This window comes from Protopterus annectens, chromosome 7.part0 (genome assembly GCF_019279795.1).
Source record: "Protopterus annectens isolate FY-2018-M chromosome 7.part0, PAN1.0, whole genome shotgun sequence".
NCBI lineage: Eukaryota > Metazoa > Chordata > Ceratodontiformes > Protopteridae > Protopterus > Protopterus annectens.
This window is the reverse complement of record NC_056739.1, coordinates 461,098,452-461,122,977: the sequence shown is the minus strand read 5'-3', so window position 1 is coordinate 461,122,977 and position 24,526 is coordinate 461,098,452. Positions and strand designations below refer to the sequence as shown.

General features: G+C 45.7%; 1 protein-coding gene across 1 annotated transcript in view; it reads left to right on the top strand.

The window, feature by feature from the left end:
- YBX2 (Y-box binding protein 2) overlaps nucleotides 1-24,526 on the top strand; it is a 207,056-nt gene that overhangs the window by 181,751 nt on the left and 779 nt on the right. The window lies entirely within an intron of this gene.

The following is a 24,526-nucleotide window of genomic DNA, read 5'->3' as shown; positions in this document are numbered from 1 at the left end:
CAACTATTGGTAGCATTTGCTGCAGGATCAGAGGGGAAGGCTATATCAAAGAAGACTATTTCTAAATGGATAAGCCACTGCATTGGTTTCTGCTATTTGCACTATGGTAAACCTTTGCCCAAGGAGATCGGGTCCCATTCCACCAGGGCTGCCTCTACTTCAGCAGCTTTCCTCAGAGGGGTCCCAACCAGAGGCATACTAGAAGCTGCTACTTGGAGACTCTGGTCACACGTTCACAAAGCATTATCATTTACCTCTCCTCTAACTCCAGGGCAGGCTTTGCCACTGCAGTCTTGCCGAGCCTTAATAGCTGCTCCTAATGCTGTTTAGTTCCATCCTCCCATCCATAGCTTTGGGATGCTACCCAAATGTAATGACTGCAACAGTGAAACACGAACATAGTACAATTGTGTACACTTACCATAAATGTAGATGTAGGTGTATTCACTGTTGCAGTCTGGGTTACCCACCATCCCCCATTCTATACCTTTTCTTTCCTTCACTATACTCAAAAGCCTTTGTGGTTTATTTGCTTTCAGTTTAAGGTAAATTATTTCTAAGGTGCATTTATATATTTACTGTTTATATATTTATGCTCCCCATTTGAGGGGCACCTGACATCTGGGGCAAGAAATTGATTAAAATGGCATCTGCTGCATGTTTTATACCACTGACTGACTACCTGTCCTCATGGAAGAGGAGACAGCAACCGATGCAGGACATAAGACTACTGTTCAGGCCGACTGAGTGCAACCTGCCAGCAGATTGCCCAAATGTAATGACTGCAACAGTGAATACACTTTAACATCTACATTTATGGTAAGTGTGCACAACTGTACTTTTTATACCTTTGACCTGACTTCATTGAAGAAACCAGACAGCATCCGATGCAGGAATCCGACTCCAGTTTTCAGGCTGGCTGAGGGCTACCTGCAGGCAGGTAACCCAAATGTGATGACTGCAACATTGAATACACTAACATCTACATTTATGCTAAGTGTACACAACTGTACGAGGATTAATTTCCTGTGGCAGACCCCTCATCTGTTTAGCCTCTAAGGCCTTGAAATCCCTTCCTTCCACTTCTCTTCCACCCTTCAAGAGCAGTAGGCAACTTGAGATTGGGGAAGAAAATTTGCACATCAGCCTTCAAAGGCTTTGAATTACCAAACCCATGTTGACTACTCCATGGAAGTCATGGCTCAGTGGTCAAGATAGTATTTGACATGCCAGACTCAGAATGAGGCCTTATCTTCCCTTATTGCTACATCCACTTGGGTGGCCAGACACTATCAAATGCAGCTTTGATGCAGTTGAGTCTACTTTCAGAGCTTCAGCTTTGTCCTCCTTTAAGGTGGTTTGCCTGTTTGAGGCTTCAACCCCTCCCAGAGGACATCAAGGCAAAGCTCATTGATGTTCCCTTTGACAACTGTGCATTGTTTGGTAAACCATCTACTGCTCTTTGCAGGAAAAGAGCAAGGAGCTAGACCTTAAACATTCTGGTATCTGGTCCCTAAATTCTCCAGGAACTATCCTGGGGAACAAGTCTTTGTGTGCAGGCAATCCCAGACCCCATAATGCCCTCCAAGGGGAGCAAGAAGCCACATCACTTAGCATCTTCAGCTGCTTCTCGTGTAGCTAAGCAGCTTTTTCCTGATGGAACAGGCTCTTCCAGACTCCTCAGGACTCCCTTGCAGCATGCCTTCTCTATCCCTTCCTGCTTTCCTGCTTAGGAATCCATAACTCTAGATGCCTGGGTCCTGAGCATCAAACATGGATACTTTATGGTCTGGCACAGTGCCCACCTTCAGGGGTATCCCTCAACCTCCAGCAGACCAGAAATTTATCCCAGATCGTAAAATGTGCCAGGCCAGGGTACAGTACAAATTATACCCACCCCCAAAAAGGAACAAGACTTATGTTCTTGAACGTTTCTGGTGCCCAGAAAGGAAGGGCCAAGGAGACTCGTGCTAGATCCCTTTCTCAACACTTTTAAAGGTACCTTCCTTCAAAATCCTAAGTTTTCAGATCCTCTTCCTACTGATCCACACCTTCTTGGCATACATACACAGCAGAGATGCTTCATTCATCACAAATTCGGGAAATCTCATCTGTGGGTCCTGGCACTTCTCCCTTGCCATTTGGTCTTTCTACATCTCCAAGAGTCTTTACAAAATGTTTAGCTCCAGTGGTTGCTTTTTGCAGACTGCAAGGCATTTGGATCATCCCTTACCTGGATGGTCTGTTCCAGGCCAACACCCCAGAGGAACAGCTGTAACCATCCTGCACGCCTAGAATTCACAACTTCAATCTTCTGTCGTCTCATCTGAAGGTCGTACCTTTTCTGGAATGTAGATTCCAAATAGACAAGATGGTCTGTCCCCCACCACAGAAGGCTCTAACTATCAAACCTTCTCTAACCTTTCCCTTAAATTGTTTGCCCGCAAGGCAATTTCTCAGAATCCTAGGAGTGGTGGCCTCCACTATCCCTATGCTACCTCTGGCAAGGCACCACTTAAAGGAGTACTGCACCCACAGACTTAAACATGTTTAAACCATCATGGCATGATGTTTCCTACACTTTAACAGCACTCTGGGATTATTTAAATGATTTTAAATATTTTTATATGCAATTCCAGACTGACCACCTGGAGGCTGGCATATTGACGCGGTTTGGATAAATCAGGCTGCCATCCAGTATCCCAGAAATCAGTTTGGATCAAATGTTACATCATGCAGGCCTCAGTTTGCCTAAAGTTCCTGTCATTTCATAGATGTTGAATGCGTACAAAGTACTGAGTAAAATAGTGTAAGTAACATTCCCTGCTGCTGGATGACTGCGTAAAACAAACTGTGCAAATGCCACAGAACACACTCAGTGCTGTTTACTGCTGCTTTTTTTCTAATTCAGTTTAAATGGCACTCATTTGTGAGACAATGAATTCCAGTCCATTTCTTCTACCCTCCCCCATAACACATCTTCCCTAGCTGTCAAAGTCCTGAGGGTAATTTGACCTGACCTCTTGGGTGGGGAGGCATTCGCCCGCCCTCCCCCTCTTGGGTGGGGAGGCATTCGCCCGCCCTCCCCCTCTTGGGCGGGGAGGCATTCGCCCGCCCTCCCCCTCTTGGGCGGGGAGGCATTCGCCCGCCCTCCCCCTCTTGGGCGGGGAGGCATTCGCCCGCCCTCCCCCTCTTGGGCGGGGAGGCATTCGCCCGCCCTCCCCCTCTTGGGCGGGGAGGCATTCGCCCGCCCTCCCCCTCTTGGGCGGGGAGGCATTCGCCCGCCCTCCCCCTCTTGGGCGGGGAGGCATTCGCCCTCCCCCTCTTGGGCGGGGAGGCATTCGCCCTCCCCTCTTAGGCGGGAGGCATTAGCCGCCCTCCCCTCTTAGGCGGGAGGCATTAGCCGCCCTCCTCTTGGGGGAGGCATTAGCCCTCCCTCCCCTCTTGGGGAGGCATTCGCCCTCCCTCCCCCTCTTGGGCGGGGAGGCATTCGCCCTCCCTCCCCCTCTTGGGCGGGGAGGCATTCGCCCTCCCTCCCCCTCTTGGGCGGGGAGGCATTCGCCCTCCCTCCCCTCTTGGGCGGGGAGGCATTCGCCCTCCCTCCCCTCTTGGGCGGGGAGGCATTCGCCCTCCCTCCCCCTCTTGGGCGGGGAGGCATTCGCCCTCCCTCCCCCTCTTGGGCGGGGAGGCATTCGCCCTCCCTCCCCCTCTTGGGCGGGGAGGCATTCGCCCTCCCTCCCCCTCTTGGGCGGGGAAAACTGCAACAGATGAACAGAAGAACATAGAATTATTGTGTAAGAACTTGTAATGTCCTGTCCTACTCTTCCCCACTTCTGTTGGATGTACTTGACTGTCCCTTTGACTCTTTCCATCTGGGGCTTCAGTTCTGAGGATGGTGCATGCATAAGTCACCTTTATGGTCTTTGTTTGATAGTCTACGTCAGACATACCACACACATCACAGTAGTAAGACTTTAGTATACTGGCTGATGGGTTGCCTAGGCAGGCAACTCCATCTAAAGAATACTGCAATAGAGGATATTTGTTACTAAGTTAATGCACAACTGTTCTGTATGATGTACGTGCAGCTTCCAGGTCTGATAGAGGGATCAGATTGACTCCTGGCTGAGTGCGCACAGTTCCTGTAAGGATGTGTAAAGTGCAGTTGCTCAGTGTTTGGCCTAAATTTCAGATACCAGGCAGGGTGTCAGCCATGAGGAAAGGTGAACATCTTTGGAATACGCTTGATGATCCTCTACCACAGTATAAAAACCTTGATACAATCTGTTGGAGGCTAGTACCAAAATGTGGCGGCAAATTTAAGGTGCGGTATTAAGGATTCAGTAGGGAGTAAGTGGGACTAAAATGGTGCTCTAAGTCCCATCCCTCCATCCTGTCTTTCTGCCAGCTACCAGATGAACATAAGGGCTTGGCGGCAGGTAAGCATCTTGATGGTGGCTTGCTAGAACCATGAACATGGGCTCAATTTGCCCATTGTAAAGTCAAATTCTTAACACCTCAAACTTTTCTAAAAGCAGAAGTCCTGGTAAGACCTACTGTAGAATAAATGCTGTTCCAAGGCAACTAGTGAAGATACCAGTGTGTATGAAAGTTCCCTAAAAGGGAAAGGCCTTTCAGACTAGTCAAAGCTATAGCTCCAAAATTCAGAACTTACCAGTAGACTGAACTGTAGGCTTTGTCAGTTTCCCTATGCGAAGTTGAAGTGCATTCCTAGAAACCAGAGTACTTCAAAGGATAGTGAGGTTTGTGGAAGGAAATTCCACTTTCATTTTACATCCCTTGTCTTGGCTGCTGTGCCCAGAGTATTCATAATGCCCATCCCCAAAGGTGACACTAGAGAACTAGGGGCTTACACGTGTCTTTAAGACTGTTTGATCCTTAAATGCCGAAGGCTTGTACTGTTACTGACTCAACATCTTGTAAAAGTCAAAGCTGTACTTCAGCCAGAAAACTGTTCCTAGGGCTTTTCCTAGTCAGTGCCTGCATAGCATTCTCCAGTGTAGAAAGTGGAATCCATGCTTTCAGCCAAAGCTCAGTGGGAGGACACTGACAGAATCTTGGGGCTTCCTGCTATGTAGAAACCTTTTCTCCCAGCTGGTGGATGTGCTTTACACTACCGGTGTCTAAATGAATGGCAAAGGTACATTGGCCACTGACATTCTTCCATGTGGTCTCTACAAGACTGTAGGTGTTAATTCAAACAGACAGATTAATCATTGGTACGTACCCTATTTGCTATCTATACTTTTTTGTTTAGGTTAACTACCTTCTGTTAGGTTACTTTAATTACGGTAGTATGAGGGAGGCTGAAAAAGCAATAACTAGAAATGTTCACTCTTGGAAAAAGGTACCTGTAGTTGAAGCATGCCTGGTTACTGAGCTGTTCCAGTGGCTTGGCATATACCTGGTTGAAAGTACAAAAGTCACTTCTGCCCTTTAGATCTGCTCAATATTTAAATTCCTTCTAAAGGACATCTTCCCTCCTGGTAATCCCACAAACGGCTCTATTGGAGAAACATTTTTCCTATCTCAGCTGCTGGAAATCTGACGTACTTAAATGCAGTGACCTTGACCAGTTGGACTGAACTTCAGGCTTTGTCAACCTCCTTGTGTCCCAGGAGGATGTATTGGTCTTCAATTATTGCCTTCATCGCAAGTGGGACTGAGCCAATCCAACCTTTCTTGCACTAAATTTCCTACACTCGATGTAAGCGGGCAACTGAGTTCTAGAGATTTTTGGATATAACTTTTTGGGATTTTAACAGTGTTCAAACCAATTATCTAATGGATTGGGCAGCAGATGGCCGCTGTGTCCATGAGTAACTTGGTAGGAAAGATTAGATCACTGCAAGGGCTACAGCTATTGCCTTCTTGGAACATCTTGTATACTGGGTATCTGAGATGGCTACTTGATCCTCACTACCATTCTTGCATGCTAAAGCTTGAGGAGCTCCTCAGCCATCCCAGCAAAGGGACTAGTTAAAGATATGAAGATTAATTTACTTCAGGTTCCTTGCCAGGCACTCAAATGCCATTATGCATTGGGTATGTGTTGCAGGGCAGCTTTTACAGGGTATGGTTACAAAATATGCACTGCCAAACTCTGCATCTGCCACAAACAGCATAACACCCCTGCACGAGGGTTTTTGTACCCCGTGCAGGCATCTGAGAAAATTGCAAGAGCAGTGAAGTTTCTAATTTCATTTCTGCACCTGCATGTAAGAAACTGCTCAGAAAAAAGCTCAATTGTGCCATAACAGAAAAAGGGTAAACCCAAAGGCAGAAGAATGGCTGCTGTAAAGTTTAAATAAACATCTTTACTGAATAAGACCTAGGCAGTCCTACATTTCTGTAAATGAAGTTTGCATTTTTAATTGCAAACATCACATGATCTCTAGTCAGTCATTTGAACATTATGGCTTTTAATTCCTGCCTTCCCTTGGTTTCTCTTCAAAACATTCTGCATGTATTCCCAGAATTTTCATTTTTCTATAACTTGCTCTTACCTTTTCTAAAGATCCCACTTCAGTTCATTGTATTCTGCTTCTGGTAAGGTGTTTAGACTTTCCATTTTCAAATTGCTTTTTTGTCCGCTACCAGAGTAACTTGGCAAGGCCTTACTAACTGTAGACAAGTCATATCTGTCACAGCTTAGTTATTTCTTTAGTCATGCCAGTTTGCTCACCCAGTATTTACGGGCTGCAGGGAATTTTGTCTTCAAACTCGTGCTCAGTCACAGCTCCAACAAATGCAGTCTACCTGCAGAAATATTCTTTATTCTGCTTGGGGGTATACAAACTCCTATGCAAACACCTCCAGGCAAAATACTAAATCTTCTAGGCTTGCATGTTTGAGCTTTGCATAATCCTTGTATTGTTTGAGTTGCTTATCCAGTCTCTTCCCAATGCTTTCTGACCTCTGACTTTTATAATTACACAATTTTATATGCCCTACTAATCCCTTTTAAGGGCTGCTTTTCTACATTTAACTCTACCAGTGCTGGCTTCCCTTGGGATCCCTAATATTCCTTTCTCTTTACCCATAGTCCATCCTTGACAGGGAAGACTCTAGCCTGCGATCTAAATGTTTTCTTGGTGACTCTAGCCTGCGATCTAAATGTTTTCTTGGTCTCTTCCCTGTGTTAACTCTTAATACTTGATTCCTTTGTTTTATCCAGTAAATGTCAGTCGTCTCTTGCCTATTTGTACCCATAATTGAAGTCATCCTGATTGAGAAAAAATTCATGCCTATGGCTTGGTATACTGTGCTACTTGAATATAATTTGTGGGGCAATTAAGGATCCAAATCCAAAATGCCAGTCTTATTTCTTGAGCTTTCCCTTTTCATTAATTATAGCTTTGTGCTGTGCATAGGTGCCTTAACTGTGGCTCTGAAATGTCTCCAAATAAAGTAATCCCTAACCATAGTGCTGTCTTGGAAGGATCAATTTATCCCACTCTACTGCTATCCCCTTCCCAAATAAAATCCTTCAACTTATTTGTAATCCAACTTCTATGGTTGAAAATGCCTGACCTGTATATAACACTGTGGATCGCCACAGCAGAGCTCTAGTCTAATGATCGGCAGTGGATTTTTATGCTGTCGAGTTGCCAGCCTGCCACCCAACCTTCAAAGGCAGCACACCCATTCACGTACGCACCTACCTGCATGTTTTTAAACGTTACTCTACCGGGGGGGAGATGCAGACTTCACACAAGGCGCTCCAGTCGAGAATCTAACAGGAGAAACTCTTGCTGGGACTAAACTCGCTGCTTATCTTGCTATCCATAGCTGTAAACAGCTTTGGGCTTCAGTTTTTATATCTTGTTTAGCCTCTTCCTACATAATCTGTTAAAACAACTTGGAGCCCTACCACTAATTCTCACCTGCAGTCCCTCATATAGCCTAATAACCTTGTCAGGAATGCAATTCCAGTACCCTAATTCTAAAATCCCAGCTTTGAATGCATTCTCTAACAGATTTTCTTACATTCTGCTTTCCTGTGGATCATCCTTTGGTTAGTCACACGTTTGCTTCCCCTCCAGAAATCTACATTGATTTATAGCTTAATTTTGGCAACACCTTGCCCGTTCTTTTAGGTGTGGACATGAATACTTTATAATCATGGCTTAGAAGTGAAGTGGGCATATGTGAAGCTGGATGATGGCCTTTTACCTTCTTTAAAGCCACCACAGCTTTCTTCCAGGATGTGGTGCTGCTAAAATACTTCTAGATGTTCTTAGTGTTTCACTGTTGCAGTCTTCACATTTGGGTTATCCCTGCCAGGGTAACCCTTGGCCAGCCCGAATACCAGAGGCTTAGTATTTCTGCATCTGTTCCTGTCGCTTCAGGACTGACGTCAGGTAGTCTGTATCAAGTAAGGCAACCAATGCCATTGCATCAGTCTTTCTTGCTGAGGAGCCCGAACAGAAGCAGCAGGAATGCTGGTCGGCTGCTACCTGAGTTTAGTCTTCTGAACTGAAGCTGAAGTCTTCTAAAGCAAAGTACCCTGTTGGGATCCTTTTTTCTTGCTCAAACTGATGTTAGAAAAAGTCAATTGTCTCGCCTGTGGAAAGCAAATACCACACCGAGACTTTCATTCTTACTGTGTTACTTAAACCAAAGTGTAATGGAGACCGCAAAGTGCCAGTAACAACAAATAGAAAAAAACTGTTTAGGCACACAGAGCACGGATGTAAATTTATTGTAGTAAAACTTAATACAGAAGCACTTTCACCTTGCCAAAGTACAAGGCTTTTTCAAGTGAATAAAACTAACTCAAATTCAACTGTTTAAATACCCTTTGCCCCTAAAAGGTGCCAAATATTTTTAGATGTATACCATCCCCTTGGTTCAACATCAACAGAAGCAATTTAATGCGCACCATTGTATGTAGTACATATCAAAGTGCAACATCAAATCAAGTAAAGTACAATGCATGTAAACCAGAGTAACGTCAATGTGGCAAGTTAAAATCATGCACCTGTACTAACTTGATCTGTTAGTACAAAACTATTTTAGCCAAGTATGGTTTAATGGATGTGGTCATTTAGACCTGAGGGGGTTGGTTGCATTTTTATCTGCCAGTATGTTTCTGTGCAGCTCAACCTATTTTCCCAGTCCCCCCCCCCCAGGTCCATTATAACTTGTTCTAGAATTCCAAACAAACTGTGACCAGTTTCCACATGAAAGATGTCTATAGTGCATTATTCAAGTTTTTGTTCCCAATATTGTAGGTATGTTCATACATAGCTTTTAATGATTAAAATGTTTTTATCTAATACTGGTGGCAGTGTACCTGTGCTTTTTTGTATTACTGACTTGTTCATACATACTTTGCTTAGTGTCCTTTCAGATTTTGTAACAGAACCTGGGATAGTCTTAACTTAAGCTTAATAGACTTCCTCTAGTCATACAGTTGCCCTTAAATTCTGTGACTATTCACACTGTTCAACACTACTTGTTCCTAGTTTATAATGAATCTACAATATCCACATCCACACTTTTTTTGTCCCAAAACATCTTTGTACTCAGTTCCCAATTTGTGCCATGTCTTGAATTTTTAACATTTTCCAGTTTTTAATTAAAATAAATTTCCTTTGAGAAGTTACTGTATTGAATCACTAGTGCCCTTCGGAAAGGTTGTTCAATGTCCTGGTGGCCCCCAAGGTTGTCTCCTAACAAGGGTGTATATTTAACACCCCATTCCATTACAACTTCCTTGGCTATTTTTTCTATTAAATTATTCAGAGAGCCTCTGGCCCTAAAGAAACAAGATATCAATTTTATTTCACATAGAAAATCATTCTCTGAGGTCATTCTGGCAGCCCTAACCATCTGACCTTTTGCTATACTCCAGGGGTGTGCACTAGTGTATGGGAGGTATGAGTTGCTAAATGTCTCTGTGTATCCTAGAATCTGAAGTAGTTAACTTCATTTTATCTGCAACCTGTGGTTATAGGGATCTGAGCCGGCAACTGTTTTCTAGCATCTGCTCCAAGCTCCTCCCCTTGCCTGTAATGCCCTACCATCTCCCATCTTTCCCCAGATCTCGTTTGCCACGCCAGTAGTGTGCATCTTGGTTTCCTTTGCTCTGAGCTCAGGGATAGTAAGTAATTTTTTTGCTGATGTCTAGGTGTGCTTGAGTAAGATTTCCATTCCTCCCCTTGTGTAGTATCTTGTTTGGTCAACTGTTTAAAAAAAATTTTGTATAGAGTAGTAGTTAGGCCTGCCCTTCCCTACCTGTGTGTGGTTTATGGAGAGGTAGTGCTTGTACCTTAGAGTGCAGGACTATGGCCGACCAGCCAAAGCCCGTCTTTAAAAAATGTACAGTATGGCCATAAGCTTTCCCAGGCCGATGGTCACACTGTGGTTTGCTTAGGAGTGGCACATTTGTCCACTCAGTGTGCTGTCCAGGTTTTAACCCTAGGGCCCTTGGGGATCGTAAGGCCAAGCTGGTTGCCAAAGGCCTTCTCCCTGCTGCCATGCTGGATTCTGCCTCTAGTGTACCACCTTCCACCCAGACAGGGACTCAACCTCCCTCTTCGCCTGGCGATGGGTCTTCAAAGGACAGATCTTCAGTCAGTGAGTCTGACAGAAAAGGAAAGGCACAGAGAGGAAAGGGAGAAAAAGGACAGGCATCGTAAGAGGTCCCCAGACAAGGGGGCTCTTTCTCAGCCCCCCTGTCTAAGACCATGAGGCCTGTTGCTCCATGGCTCCGGTCTCGTTTCTGACCGGAGCTGTTGGAACATTCGGACCAGAGGCCTTCCTCCCCACTACGCAGACCAGCCAGATCAGAGTCTGTGGCCTCTACGAGGTAGACTGAGTCTATCTGATATGGACAGGATGATGCGGAGATTTATTCAGACCCAAATTCAGATGGGATTTTGCCAGGCCCCTCTTCCTCTGGAGGGGGGACCTCCATGCCTCTTTTCTGCCCAATCTCTCCTTCCCCGATTCATGCTTCGGGGCTCTTGGATCAGAGGTTTGTCGGAGCTGGTAGCTCGCCACCAGTGGTTCCTCCAACCTCTACTCCGGTTGTTACCTTGAGTTCCTCTGATCCGACTTGGAGCTGTGGACAATGAAGTCGGACCCGGGGAATGGATTCTTCGTCTCCGACCTTTTTGGATCCAAGCCATGACCTCAGGCTACCTTGTCTTTGGCTCCAGTCCCCGCTTCGGATCTGGGGAATAGCTTCTCCCTCTGCCTTCGAAGTGGTGGAGAGGGTTCTCCCCCAGGGATTGAGACCCCAGGCCATCCCCTTGGATACCACCCAGGCCCCCCTGGATTTGGTGAAAACTTCCTTCATCCTGTCGGGGACAGCCCATGCCAGAGGATCCCCAGGTCAATTTCCCAGAAGAAACCTCTGCTGCTCATGGATCCCCTTCTGAAAGTCACACTTACATTGATCCTCATTCAGTGGAAGTGCAAAAAGAGGCACTGGGACTCCCCCCTAGTCCCTCACTATGGACACTGACTTAGATGAAGGTTCCCCCAGGTCACCTCCTGAAGATATCTCCTTCAGAGAAATTATGGAGATCCTCCACCAGTGGGGAGGTTGGTCAGCCCCAAAACCTTCTGGGGATAAGTCAGTGTTCCTGGAATCCTTTTGCACGGGCCCATCTACTTCCTGGGTGTCCCCACCAGCAGACCTCTTGGTGGACCTAATCATCACGAGGGCATGGAAGGAGCTTGACACCATAGACCCCATCCCCAAATGCCCTGACAAGGTTTTATCTCCCCCTTCTGACAGACAACCCTGGTCGAAAGGAGCCCCAGTTAATGCTATGTTGGTCGCAGTGACCACAAAGAAGGAACTAGCGCAGGAGAGAGGTTCGTGTTACACTGCTGCAGTCATTACACTTGGGTTATCCTGCCATCAGGTGGTTCCCCAGTCGGCCTGAGTTCCAAATTCTTGGTCTGGCGTCAGTTGCTGTCGCCCCCTCCCTGACATCAGTGCGACAGGGGTATACAAGATGCAGCTGACGCCATTTTCTTCAGTCTTTCTTGCTGAGCGGTGCCCGAAGCAAAAGCAGTTGGCAACTGCCGGTCGGCAGTCTCCTGAGATTTTCATTCCGAATCCAGAACCGAAGTCTTCTACAAAACTAAGTACCCCGTTGGGGAAACTTTTTCTTGCCTCAGACCGATGTCAGTAAGTTAACTGTATTTCTTGTGGGAAGCAAATACCTCCATAAGGATTTCCATTCCTATTGTATCCCATGCCTAGGCCCAGACCACGACTTCACTGGTTGTCTGTTTTGTGCTAGGTTTAACAAGCACACTAAACGTCTGATTTTGCCCGACATTATTTTGGTAGAAAATTAAATTATACCATGCCATCGGAACTTCCAACTGGAATACACAAAAAGCGCAGACACAAGGATAGGCATCCGAGGCCCAAAACTGACTAAGCCTCTTCTAGGCCAGTTGCCGTTCTCTGGTTTTCAGCGAGGTGCCTTCGCAGCCCCTGACAGCTTCTGTAGAACCACAGGCCGCCTCTGACTCCCACGTGGAGATGGCTGGGCCTTCGGACGCTCAAGTTATTCAGCCTACAGAGACTAACCTTTCAGAGGGATCCAGAGTAGCTGAGCAACCCACATCTTCAGAGGGTGTCTTCAGACCTACTCAATTAAGCATTAAACCCTCAGCTAAGTCTAAGCCTTCTTTAAAATCAGAAACAAATGCAGCGTTCTCCAGGACAGGCCTCCATGCTTAAGAAACAAATGCTCAAAATGGCCGAAGACCTAATCACTCTGATCAGGGGTTCCCATCCCCCCCCTGATAAAAGGCCTAGACAGGATGCAGACTATTACTCATCCGACCAGGTGTCCATCTCTTCTGATTCATCCTCAGACCTAGGATACTCTTTACCCCCTTATGAGGATTCTGATGCTGAGGAATCAATTCCATCAGCCTCACCGCCTGGGACTACTCCTTTGGGGAAACCCTACATACCATGAGGGAGCATTTCCACTGGGAAGGCCAGGATTACTCAGAATCCAAGAAAAGGCTCAGAGGCTTCCTTTTATTACCTCAACACAGACCCCTTGCTATTCCACCAGTGTTAGATATTGTGAATGATGTGTATACTGAATCCAGCTTAAATCCTGATTCCTTTCCTCCAGCCCCTGTTAAACCTGACAAGATACTAGAGTCCCTGACTCTCTCAAATTTCTGTATAAAAGCCCTGTAGCTGACCCTGAAGCTATTTCTCAGGGTCCCAAAGGAGTGAAGTCCTCATCAGCCAAGAATCCAGTTCCCTCAGACAGATTCCAGAGCATTAGACAAATGGGGAAAGAAAGTATATACGTCTGCAACTTTAGCAATGAGAGCCTTAAATTGCCAGTTTCACATGCTAAAATATCAGCAATTATTACTGTCTCAGTTAAAACAAAAAATGCTTCCAGAATCGGATCCTCCTAATTTTAAAGAAATGCAGGATTTATTGCATGCAGCTGAACAAGTGGGAAAGCATACTTTACAATGTGGTTTTGATTCTCTAGAGGCCTCCTGCAGAGCAGCAGTTAGTCTTTGTCATTAGAAGACATGCTTGGTTAAAAGAACATGCGTTACCAGATCATGTTAAAGCAAAATTATTGGATACACCTTTGCAGCTGGATGTTATTTGTAGTTGAGGCAGAAGAGGTCTTAAAGAAAATGGAGGATAAGGCAAAATCTATGCAAACTGTGAAGGATTTCTTAGATTCAGCCTCCTAGATTTAGCAGAAACTGGCCAACTAAGAATTGGTCCTTCAAAGGGGAAGATACAGATGCCCAAGAGGTAGAGATCAAACACAAGGTCATTAGGCCTCGACAATGGGTTGCATCAGGCCAGAAAGAAGGGAAAGACAGGCTCCAACCATATAAAAAGCAGCTCCAATGACTTCCCACTACAGCTGCCAAACAAATCCCTCTTGGCTGCCCCCTTGGGAGGAAAACTGGCACTCTTCTAACAATTGGCAAATGATCACCAAAGACAAATGGGTTCTCAACATTGTATTTCAAGGTTACAGGTTCCACTTTCACACTCTGCCAAGGTTAAAAGGAATGCCAAATCTGCCAACAAATCAATGGGCAGAGGCTCAAACAAATTACAGCACTCATGGATATGAGCGCTATTCAAAAGGTACCATCACAGGAGCAAGGACAAGGATTTTACTCTACTTTCTGGTACCCAGAAAGGACAAAGCCTGGAGGGCCCATTCTGGATTGTTCATCTCTAAACACTTACCTGGATGTTCCAAAAGTCAAAATGTTGACACTACAGCTTCCCATGCTGGGCAAGAAAGCTTGGCTCGTGACTTTGAACCTCAAGGAGGCATACCTGCATGTCCCTATCAGACAAAACTGCAGAAGATACCTCAGATGCATAGCTGGTTCAATGCATTACCAATTCTCTGCACTGCCCTTTGGCTTATCTACTGCGCCCAGGGTCTTCACAAAGTGCCTGGCACCAGTAATTGCATTTTGCGGACGGAAAGGAATTCAAATTTATCCATACCTGGACGACTGCCTAATTCAAGCAGAGAGCAGGGACATTCTTAAGCATCTGGCGTTTGTAAAAAAGTTAGTTGCCTGGGGTACACAGTAAACTAAAAGAAATCAAAACTAGTGCCCTCAAGAGATTGTATTCCTGGGTGCCTGCTTGAACACAATGGCCCAGATGGCTTATCTCATGCCAGACAAGCAAGGACAACTGACTCAATATTTTCAATTGATGGCAACAGACCCAACTCCCTGCAAGAAAAATTCTGCAGGCCTTGGGTTACATGGCATCCTGCATACTAATTCCATATGCCAGACTGTATATGAGGAAACTACAATGGTACCTAAAGAATGTATGGTCTCAACACTGTCAAAGTTTGGAAACAGTTATACCACTAATCCCTTGCCTTCAACAGGAGTTTCAATGGTGGGATCATGCTTGTCACCTCAAGGGAGAGCCTTTTACACAACCCACAGCCAGGCAAACACTGACAACAGATGCATCTGATTACGCCTGGGGAGCACACATGGTAGGCAAATGTATTCAGGACACGTGGCCCGCAGAACAAAGGCATCTTCACATCAATCAAAGAGGGGCTAGCTGTACAAAATGCCCTTATAGCTTTCAAGGATCTGCTGCATCCAGGACAACTACTGCTAAAGACAGACAACACCACAGTTGTGGTACATAAGCAAGAGGACACTCACTCCTTACCCCCTCTGCAGACAAGCCATGACCGTGTGGAACACAGCTATAAACCTTCAAGTTCATCTGCAAGCACAATTCCTGCCAGGAGAGAACACACTGGCAGATGACTTGAGCAGAAACATCATGGATCCCCACGAATGGGAATTGAATCCACAAATATTCAGAATGATACAGAAATGGTGGAGCCTGGACATAGATCTGTTTGCATCCCCAATAAACTGCCAGCTAAAAAAATTTTGCACAAGGAGTTGCCATCCACAAGCATGGAAAGTGGATGCCCTCTCATTCAGCTGGGAGAACCTACAAGTATACGCTTTCCCACAACTACCTCTCCTGCCAAAGGTACTCATAAAAGCCAGGCAAGAAGAGCCAAAGATCCTGATTGCACCAGACTGGCCACACCAGCACTGGTACCCAATCTTAAGGAGCTTAGCACAAGAACCACCCTGGATTTTGCCTCAAATCCCACATCTGCTGACCCAGCACAACAATCAAATACACAGCCAGTTAAAGTCCTTAAACCTAGCTGCATGGAAGTTTGCTTAGTCAAGCAAGCAATTCCTCTCTCCAAAAGCTGTTATGGATGTCATTCTGGAGGCCAGAAGGCCTAGTACCAAGAAAGCCTGTTCGGATAAATGGAAGAGATTCTGTGCTTGGAACCAAGCTCACGGCCTTGACCGTGTTGTCCCAAACATTCCTCGGATACTACAATACTTAACCTAGATGCTGGACAAAGGCCTCTCCTCATCCATCAATATCCACGCCTCTGCCATCTCTGCTCATTACAACACTGATCCGCCAATTTTCTCTAATCCTTTAAAACAGTATCTCAGGGGCTAAAAACAAGACCACCCCGTAGAGCACCTACTTCAACTTGGAACCTGAACTTTGTTTTGGAAAAATTAACTACCTCCTTTTGAGCCAGCTAACGCAGCAGAATTAAAATGCATCTCTTGGAAAACTGCTCTGCTTCTGGCAATAACAGCAGGAAGAGTTTCAGAATTACAGGCGCTAATGGAAGTGGAACCTTTCCTCATTTTCCACCAGGACAGGGTGCCTTTAAGAACTAACACCACGTTTATGCCAAAGGTGGTATCCAGTGTGGCTCTAAACCAAACTATTCACCTGCCAACTTTTTATCCTAAACCACAGAATAAAGGGGAGAGACTACTGCATTCTTTGGACATTCACAGGCGGTTACGCTTCTACTTGGACAAAACCAAAGCTTTCAGAAAATCTGAGCAATTGGTAGCATATGCTGCAGGAGCACAGGGAAAAGCTATTTCAAAACAAACTATTTCAAAATGGATAGGACATTGTATATGTTTTTGCTACACATCATGGGAAACCTGTACCTAGCAGCATTAGATCTCTCTCCACCAGGGCAACAGCCACTTCAACTGCCTACCTCAGGGGAGTACCTACCAAGGATATTTTGGAAGTAGCAACTTGGAATTCTGTACATGCCTTCAAGCATTACCATCTGCCTCTATATGCTAAATCCAGAGCTGGCTTCGCCACTGCAGTGCTTTAGGGCCTTATAGCCACCACTAATGCCTTATAGAACCAGCCACCCTACCTCAGCTTTGGAATTCTACCCAAGTGTAATGACTGCAGCAGTGTAACACAATGAACATAGTACAGTTTTGTACCTACCATAAATGTAGATGTCAGTGTATACACTGCTGCAGTCCAGGTTACCCTCCTTCCCCTCTTACTGGCTGGTACATACCTATGTCTTCTACCCTTTACTACCTATGGGGAGTATTTGCTGGTAGCTGTAAGTTGTATTTTGCTTTGCTTATGTATGTTTTATTAGCAATTGGAATTGCCTACCTATTTAGGGGCGCCTGATATCTGGAGCAAGAAAAACTGAAGAAAATGGCGTCTGCTGCATCTTGTATACTCCTGTCGCACTGACGTCCGGGAGGAGGCGACAGCAACTGATGCCGGACAAAGACTTTGAAACTCAGGCCGACTGGGGAACCGCCTGACGGCAGGATAACCCAAGTGACTGCAGCAGTGTATAACATCTACATTTATGGTAGGTACAAAACTGTACTTTCCGTAGTCCACCCTCCAGACGAAGTCCAGGTCGGTGGATAGGTTTGGGAAGCGTTTATACTCAGTGACTTTTTCTATCCATGCGCTGAATTTTGGCACGTGATTCTGCTTCAGTGAGACCTAGCTTCGGAATTCGCTGAGTCGCCCAGAGTCTTTCACAGCAGGACAGACAGCTGTTCTCAGCAAAAATGTCTACTCTGAAGTAGAGTCTCAAACACATCTATGTGGCTCCTTTCCCATGTCATGGAAGGAGCAGATAGGGCGGCTAGGACAGGCATAGCTATGAGGTGTCAAGCCTGGCTCATTCAGTTTGCAGACCCTTTCAAGGTGTTTATAAATGCTCCCTATGACAGATCTTCCTTTTTTGGAAAGAGTGTGACACTTGTCCAAAGCGAAAAGGACAGGAAGACTGTCTGCTGTCAGAGTCCACTTCTCTGACCCTCAGCTGTCCTTCTCTAGGAATCAGAGGGCAGAAGATGATGTGGTTCCAAAAATCAGTTTTCTCGGGATTCTCAGGATATCTATTCCCCCAAAGGCAGAGGGGGACAGGATCAACGCTGACCCAGAGGTAGAGGGGGACCCAGGAATTTCGGGTCTAGGGAACCCTTCTCTGATAGACCTGGTCAGCAGCCCTGAGGGGTTGCCCAACTGTCCTACTCTGGAGGCAGTCGGGACGATTCTCCTTGCACCCAGTGGCATGGGAGTCCATTACGACAGATCGCTGGGATCTTCAGATAATATCCAGAGGTTACTCTATTCCCTTCGTTGCCCCTCCAAATATTACAAAACACTTCTCGGATGTTCCACCCACATTTTCCACCCGCTCACAGGGAGGCCGCAGCTCTAGAGGTTTCAAAGCTGCTTCTCAACCGAGCCATCGAAAAGGTCCCCCCGTTCAGTTCATATTAGGTGTCTACTCAAGGTTCTTTTTGGTGCCAAAAAAGACTGGGGACCTCAGGCCCATTCTAGGCCTGTCAACATTAAACCTATCTGTAGCCAAACAGAAATTCTGGATGGTCACCCTGCAGTCCATTCTACCTTATTTCCCAGAGTGCGACTAGATGTGCTCGTTAGACCTTCAGGATGCTTACTACCACATCAAGATGCACAGAAGCTCCAGGAGGTTTCTGTGCTTCCAGCTGGGAGCCAGTCATTTTCAGTTCAGAGCCCTACCCTTTGGTCTCACCACAGCCCCCCAGGGTGTTCAAGGTAATGGCAGTTGTAGCGGCTCATCTGAGGCTTCAGGGTATTCAGGTGTTTCTGTACCTGGACTACTGGCTCTTCGCTGTGCCCAGCAAGCATCACTTGTCTGGCCCAAGATTATTTCATTCGGTTAGCAGAGCTACTGGGAATTGGTCGATGTTCACAAATCCCATTTACAACCAGTACAGGTTCTAGACTTCATTGGGGCACGGTTAAATACTTTGCAGATGAAGGTATTAACTCCAGACAGGGATTCTACATCTCAGGTGCCACATAGCTCAGATAGCGAACTCCAAGTCTTCAAAGGCGAGCAAGGTTTTCCGGGCTCTGGGCTCCATCGCTGCTGCCATATCTATTCTCCCTTATGCGTGCCTTCACATGCGGGTTCTTCAATGGAGACTGGCTGTTCAATGGTCTTGGCTAGACCTGCCCATGGAATTTCCGATCAAGATCAGTCACGTCTGCAGGACATCTTTGCTTAACTTCACCAGAGATGTCAAAAGGACGCCCCTTTGCATCACCTCCAGTCCAAACCAGTGACCACGGACGCCTCCCAACTCTGGTGGGGGGACCACTGTTTGGGAAGGACAGTCCAAGGCACGTGGTCCCAGGCAGAGACCAATTTGCATATAAATGTTCTAGAGATGAGGGCAGTGCTTTTAGCGTTGGAAGCCTTTCACAGTCCTCCCTCTCTGATTGCAATTCAGTCAGACATGTCCTTTGTCTTGTATATCAACAAGCAGAGGGAACCAGATCCTATCCTCTGTCGCGAGGCCATGAGTGTGTGGGAATGGGAGATTTCCACCGGTTGGCTTCTGATAGCAACGCACATCCCGGAGTGCTCCAACATTTTAGTGGACAGATTGAGTCTGGCCATTCTGATGCCTTAAGAGTGGTCTCTGAAACTGTCAGTAGCGAAGGATCTTCCTTGCAAAGAGATCGCAGCAAGGCTGACCCCATGCATCTCCATCCAACGCGAAGTGCAGAGTTCTTCGCTCTGATTCCCTCACCAGGGGAAGTCCCCAGAGACGCTCTAGACCATGCTTGGTCCCCCGGGCTTCTGTATGCTTATCCACCTTTACCACTCATGCCAAAGTTTCTTCAGAAAGCTTGCCGACTTCGGAGCAAAGTGATCCTCATTGTCCTGTTCTGGCCTCGTCATGTTTGGTTCCCATTCCTTTGATCTAGTTTCTTAGCTCCCTCGTGGGTTCTGGATCCCTGCCCGGATCTAATTTCCCATCCGTCGGGGACACGTCCGCCTGATCTGGGCAGCCTCAGGCTAACAGCTTGGTTGCTCCAGTTCTGTTAATTGCCAGGACTCCCGGTCTTTCATCCCAGGTAAAATCCATGGTGACCTCTTAAAGACTCCACTAAAACTTTATTGCAGTAAATGGAAGCGTTTTTCCATTTGGGCCTCAGAGAAAAATAGATCCCTTTACAGCCCCTGTTCCAGCGGTGTTGGACTTCCTGTGTGGTATTTCAGCAAGGAACTCATTCCTCCACAGTGAAAGTACAATTGGCAGCCATTTCCAGTTTTCACATTGAAGACAACATGGCCTTAGCCTCCTCTAGGCATTGGTGGCTCCTCCTTTCGGACCTGCGGCTTCAGTGGACTTGAAATTTTTGTCCTGGAAGACTGCTTTCCTAGTCGCCATCACATAGGCTAGGAGAGTTTCTGAGCTTCAAGCTCTGTCTGCAGTGCCTCTGGATTTGATCTTCCATAAGGATAGGGTCTCCCTCCGTACTAACTCTTCTTACCTAAAGTGGCATCTGAAGCAAACATAAACCAGTCCATTAATCTGCAGTTTTCTTTCCCAACTTCCAAAATAAAGGTGAATACAAACTCCATTTGTTAGATGTTCATAAACAACTTCGTTTTTATCTTATAGAACAAAGTCTTTCGACAAGACTGACCAATTGTTTCCTTTTTCAAAGCTTTTATGGGAAAAGCTATTTCTAAAGTTTCTTTAGCCAGATGGATCAGTCTTTGCATTTCACATACCTACAAAACAAAAGGTTCATCTCCTCCTGGTATAGTTGAGGCTCACTCTACCAAGTCCATGGCGACTTCTGCTTTTTGGTCTTGCCTTTGGACGATATTTGTGCAGCAGTGACATGGACCAATTCACATACCTTCATTTCCCATTACAAACTGGATCTGATTTCGAGGGGTAGAGCATCCTTTGGCTCTGTGGTGCTCAGGAATATCCTTTCATAAGGGCGTCCCAGGATTGGAGTAGCTGGGGACTCTGTCCCACAGGTTGCAGATAAAATGAAGTTAACTACTTCAGAAAAAGTTAAGTACTCACCATAACGTTCCATCTGAGTAGTTATACTTCATTTTTCTGCAACATTCCCTCCCTCTGTCCCCCCGACTTTATCCTGTTTTCAGGGTTGGTTTATTGAGTTGAGTTGCATATACATTTTTAGTTGCAGCAAACTGTCGGGGGGGGGGATAGGAGATGGTAGGGCATTGTGGGTAAGGGGAGGAGCTTGGAGCAGATGCTAAAAAAAAATTGCCAGCTTGGATCTGATGGGATCCGTATACCCACAGGTTGCAGAAAAATGAAGTACAACTCCTCAGATGGAATGTTATGGTGAGTACAAAACTTCTTTTTTCTGAATCATTGCCTGGGATTTCTTTCCTCAGAACAAAATGGTGTGGGAGCAAGCTTAAAAGGGCAGATACAAATGGAAACTAACAGGGTATCCATGAATATTTGATCCATGTATGGGAGAGTTAATCAGGTAAACGTGTTTACCTCTGAACAATTGAGTGGCAGGATTCTGCTCTAGGATCCCTGCAGAAAGATGTTTTCTTTTCCTTGGACAGGAATTTTTTTGCTTTTCCACCCTTTCCACTGATGGGCAGGGTACTTATCTTTAGAGGGAGTCCTCCAAGATCGTGGTTACTCCATTCTGTCTTGCGCAACATTGCTCCTTCCTTTGGCTTGCGCAACATTGCTCCTTCCTTTGAAAAACAGCCAGAGGCAGTTACCACAAACATGCTCAGTAGATCTGCTTACACAAGGTAGTGTTAGATATACCCCAACCCAATTAACTTCTCACCCCCTGGATGATGGGGGTCATAATTCCCTTTAGGCACCCATTTACTGAGGATGTTCAAGTCCTAATTGATGCTAGAAAGCCTGCTACTGAAAAGTTATTGGCAAATGAAAGGTTTTCTCTTTGCCAACATAACCTGGACACCTTCAGGGTTGGTTTTTAGTATTTGTTGGTATGACCTTTAAGGTTCATGCATTGGCTGTTTCAGCATGTCTGCCCAAGAATCCTCCCCTTTCAGTACATTCTCATGTCAGTCTTTTATAAAAGGGGTTTTGCATAAGAGGCTTCAAAGAAAACTAGTGGCTTCTCTTAGGCCCTTTATTTTCAGAGAATGTAACAATTTGAAAACGGCTAACCTGGCTGATTTGAGGTTTTCTTATTGTTTAGACTCCTGCAAGAGGGGTGTCTGAGTTGCAAGCTCTTGGGCAACTCTGCTTTTCCACAGACTGGCTTGAACTAATCCTTTTATATTTCAAGTGGTAGAGTTTAAGCCAAACTCTCGCCTCCATTTTCTTTTCTCAACCTAAAAATGAGGGAGGAAGGATACTCCATAACTTGGATGTCCACAAGTCTGGTACTACCTTGACTGAACTAAATCTTTCAGTTCTTTGGATTAGTTATTTCCTTGAAGGTATGAGGGGGGCAACTTGTGTCAAAATGGTTGCCTCTGGCTATTGCCTTTTGTTATACTAGCCACAGCAAAACTATTCCAGGCCAGGTTAAGGCCCACTCTTCTATGGCCTTTGTTTCATCTATGGCTTTTTGGAAAAAGCTAGATTCTAGGTGTATTCTAGAAGCAGCATGGTCCCTGTATACATTTTCGGAGGATTACAGGCTTTGTATCTTCAGGTCTAGATGAGGCTTTGCTAGGACCATTCTCCAGGGGCTTTTGGAACCTTCCAACTCCTAGACATATCTTATACAGGATATAACTCTCGTATAGCTAAAGCTACTGTAGCAGTGGTCATTTGATAATGGACTTGGGCAGCAGGACCTGCCTGTAAAGATGGAATGGGGCTACAGAGGCTAATTAGGTTTGTCATAAAGTAATGAAGCAGTTTGGTTGCCTAGTCTGAGGCAGCTACATTGTGTTCAGGTGGCCGGCCTGGAGCAGGAGGAGTAAAAAGATTGCAAGATGGAAGAGGGTCCCAGACAGACCCCCAGCTTTGAGGGGGTTTGCCGTAGCAGTCCAGAGTGGGCTTAAGTAAGATTGCAAACTTATGCTTGGATAAATCTTGAAGTTGCAGTGGAGGTTTTAGTTGACCTAAGGTGAGTTTAATGGGTAGCATCTCCCAGGGGAACTTTGCAAATTGAGCAGAGGGTAGTAAATATTGTGGGAAGAAATATCCAGGGAATTGTTATGGCTAGGCTTGTATAGGCCTCCGCATGAGTTGCCGACCCCCACAAGTGGATGTTAAAGCACATCAAGAAAATCTTGGAAAAGGGTGTGCGAAAAGTAGGTACTTCCTCCAAAGGAAATGAGCAGATAAGTGTTACGGCTGCAGACAACAGAGCAGAAGATGGATGCCGCCTTCACTTGTACTCTTGTATGCTTTTTCTTCCATACCTTTCATCCCCACTTTAACCTGTGCTTTTAACAAATTGGACAGACTAGTAAGAAACTAAGTGGAACTCCTTTTGCTATAAGCACCATTAGAAAGGGTATTCAAGCCCATACTTATTCCACCAGGGTAACTGCTACCACTGCCTTTATTGAGAGAAGCTCACAGAATATTCTGGAGGCAGCCTGGTCAACAGTGCACACCACCTCTAAGCACTTTTAGAGCCAGAGTTGGAGTTGCTCATGCAGTATAATCTGGCATAACTACAGAAACAATGAACATTGTATGCAACTTAAATGCCTATGTTGCTGTTTTTTCTCCTCTCCTTCCACATGTGATTCTGGGTTGGTGGGCTTTCCTATACACTCCTTGAGGTCCATTCTGCTTTTCAGGTAGGCCCCTTCCAGTCTGCTGTAACACTGAAGAAAAGTATGGGTAGGTGGTTGAGGTGAGCCGTCTTGCAAATACAAGACCTAAGAAAATGCTGCTGCCAGCCATTGACCCATGTATCTCAAAATCCTGACATCTGAGAGGGAGGCTGCTGTCCCAAGAGGAGAGCAAATCTAGTTGGCCATGGGTTGCTGTAGCAGGAAATCCAGAAGTGCATTTTAAGTAATCACATTTACTTTTTGATTTAAAGGTAAGGGGCAGCAGGCATTACAAGCCCAAGCCAAGGTGTCTTGGTCCTGTCCTTGCAGAACTCTAAAGGCATATTTTGCTTTCATTGTACGCATGCTTCTGCCACTTCTCCCTTGTCCACCTGCCATTTGGACCCTAGTATGAATCAATTCAAAGATTGTCTGCCTTATGTCCGAGAGCCCTTGCTCCTGCTTAAGATCTCACCATTGTCAAACAGTTTACTTTTTGTGCTGGTCTCTGTTTACCTAACATTCACGTGGAAAGTAGCACTACTGTTTGTAATCTCTGCCAGGAGAATTTCAGAATGTTCAGGGAACACTAGTAGAGCTTCCATAAGGACTATGCTGAAAGTGGTATGACATCTCCCGCAACCTATTCATATGCCTGTCAACTCTTGGAGCAGAGATTCCTGCTTTCCCTAAATGTACCTTTACAACATAATTAGCACAAATTTACTCTGTCCATATTTTTGAATTCCCAGAGGGACCTACCAAACTGAGTACAAGTGGGATTGCTGACTGCAATGAAATATGTACAGGTAAGGAGATTACCCGGACTAGAACTGGGGGAGTGTACCTCCTAACAGTTGAGGCAGTGACATGGTCCTCTGCACACTTCCAGATGCTAATTTGACTGCAGTATCTAGAGCTGATGTAATGTGTCCCCCCCCCCCTCAGCAGGTGTTTTCCTCTGCCCATTCTCTGCTCAACTACTTTCTCTAACTCTGGGAATCTTAACATTACTGCAGTAGTAAGGCAAACAGCACAGTTGTGAATCT